Raw genomic sequence first — 2562 nt, forward strand, 5'->3', positions numbered from 1 at the left:
TCCAAATCAAATATATAAATAAACAGAAGCTAAATACATTATCATTTAGGACTGAAATTGAATTCACATAAAATAAAGGAACAAAATTCTAAATATGCGAACATTGATTTGATGACCTAAACGAATTGAAAAGAGAACTAAAGCGACCCTGATATCAAATAACCCTAAACATTATAACTAAGACTGGAATTTGAAAAATAACAAAAATCATGACAAATGCAAAAGGGTTAAATTCGAAAACAGTCCTTATTAATGACTAAAATGAAAATATGCTACTAAGGTGGAAAGACCAAAACCTAAATATGCCTCTGAGTTTCGCTGGCTAAGTGGTAATTACCCCTACATATATAATATATAACCTAAACTAAATTGATTTTAACCTAAACCTAAACACAAACATATCTGCTATTCTTTTCAACTCGTCTCCCTCTATGCGGCGCCACCCTCTCATCCATTCATCCTCCGATCATGAACCTCCATCGAAGCCACCGTGAAACAAAGCCCTCTCCCCGTCACTAGCAACGCCACCGTGAAGACTCAGAACCAAGAACTCCAACTATATATTCTAACGCTGCCATAAAACGGCCACTAAAACTCCAATGACTCAACGTAAAGGTAAATATTTTTTACTTCCTCACACTGTTATTCTTAAAATTTAAACAAATGACAAAGGAAATAAAAGAACCTACTTTTACTTACAGAGATGCTAGGAACTCCCCAAATTCTAGTGAAGACCCGAAACATAACCCAGGTAAACCCACTTCTTCCTTTGGTCTGGTTTTGCTTTCGAAATGAGTTTCTCTTGATGGATTTTCTGTTCTGATTATAAAAATGCTTGCTTCCTACCTTTTTTTTAATGAAGTAAAAATAATATAACAGGAAATGGAATTGCTTTGCACTGCTGGGATTCCTTGAAAAAAAGAGAGCTTCGTGTTTATATTAATCTTCGAATAACAGAAGATATACTCTTTTTACATGCGTACACAAAGCGTTTTTCTTGCTTGGTATTTCGTTTCTTTTGCCTGCTCGAATAATTGCCTCCTGTTGCGTTTGTGATCTTTTGCTTGTGACCCCTCTGCTCAAAATGGTTCCCTCTCTATTTTTTTCTTCTTCGAATGGCCTCCCATTTATCTCGTGTTCCTCCTTTTTTTATCAATATTTTCTTCACCGAATATTTTGTCTGCATGTTGATTTTCTTTGCGTTTGGTGATATTTTGTTGAGCAAGTATTGACTTTGATGTAATTTTCGGTGGCTAATTAATTTTTCCTTGATTCGGTGCATTGTTGACTTTGTGCAAATTAACTCGAACAGTGGTGATGGCTTGAGATATTGGCGTGATTGGTTGCTGCTCATACACATGGATGGGAACACCTCTTGTGCTTAAACTGTTTTATTTTTGGGCTGTTGGATTTTTATTGGACTTGCATTGGGCTCCGAGAATTCTTTTGTTATAGTGGGCTTGAACTTTAGGCCTACATAAATAATGTAATTTGTATTAATAATAATAATATAATTAATATTTATAATATTTTTTAAGCCCGGTCAAAAACGGGTGTCTACAGGTCCATTTCAACCAGAAATATAATGTTGGGGCATTTTGAAGGCCCATTTCAGACAAAAAATGATTCTTGTGGGGGCATTTTGAAGGCTCATATCAGCAAGAAACAATTTTGAATACATTTTGAACGTTTATATCAGCAAATGTTGGGGCATGTTGAAGGCCCATATCATCATGTATCAAGATCATTGATTTTAGCAAATATTTCCATTGAGATAAAAAGATATGAAGAATGAAAATGATAAATCAGTGACAGTGGAGCTAACTATACATAATTGCTTTGTTCATCAAGAAGTTGTATTATTCTGGTGATTTGATGCTGGCAGTTAAAGTATCTCACTTGCGGTCTCACTAAGCTTTGTTCTTAAGTGACATCCTACAAAAGCTCCAAACACTATGCAAAGAGCATCACTGATTGAGAAATCTGAGTAGAAGCTACAGGAAATGATGAATGTGTGTCAAATGCTTTACGAACCAGTGATTATGGTGCTGAACGAATGTTGCGATCATATTGTGTTTCTATTTATGAAGTTTGTCTTCTTCAACCCCAAGGTTAGAAGTGAGATATGATGAAGATTTCTTTCCACGAAAGAGGTGATAAAATCTTAACAGCAAGATACTAGTGGTATCAACTAAGGCTGAAAGATGGGTTGTTAAAAACGAGCCTCATTTGATGTGTGACTAGATGTGGTGACATGAAATTTGGATAAGTCTTCCCGATGTCGAGTTTCAAGAGTCAAATCAGAATTGACGTAACTCTCCCTTTGATCTTTACGGAGTTTGGCATAGTCATACGTATAGTCTCTGAAAATAGGGCAACACAGTCATATTTCTGATCGTAGCAAGAAGTTGAGAAAGAAAATTTTTCTTTGAAATGAAGAGTGAAAATGAAGACGACAAGAAGAGAGAAGAAGATTAGATGGATCTTCAAAAATGCAAGTTGGAAATTATGAGTTGCTTCATGAATATTTGAGTAGACTTTGGGAAGAAATGATCAAGTAGA

The 2562-nt window shown here is 35.4% G+C and overlaps 1 long non-coding RNA gene across 1 annotated transcript; it reads left to right on the forward strand.

Moving 5' to 3' along the window:
- Positions 1 to 399: 399 nt before the first annotated feature.
- LOC120199045 lies at positions 400 to 1434 on the forward strand. The gene is made up of 3 exons (XR_005523416.1): positions 400 to 615; positions 702 to 751; positions 1313 to 1434. It is a non-coding gene; the product is annotated as an uncharacterized LOC120199045 (long non-coding RNA).
- The last annotated feature ends 1128 nt before the right edge of the window (positions 1435 to 2562 follow it).

The sequence above is a fragment of the Hibiscus syriacus genome, unplaced genomic scaffold (genome assembly GCF_006381635.1).
Source record: "Hibiscus syriacus cultivar Baekdansim isolate YM2019G1 unplaced genomic scaffold, ASM638163v2 tig00005294_pilon, whole genome shotgun sequence".
NCBI lineage: Eukaryota > Viridiplantae > Streptophyta > Magnoliopsida > Malvales > Malvaceae > Hibiscus > Hibiscus syriacus.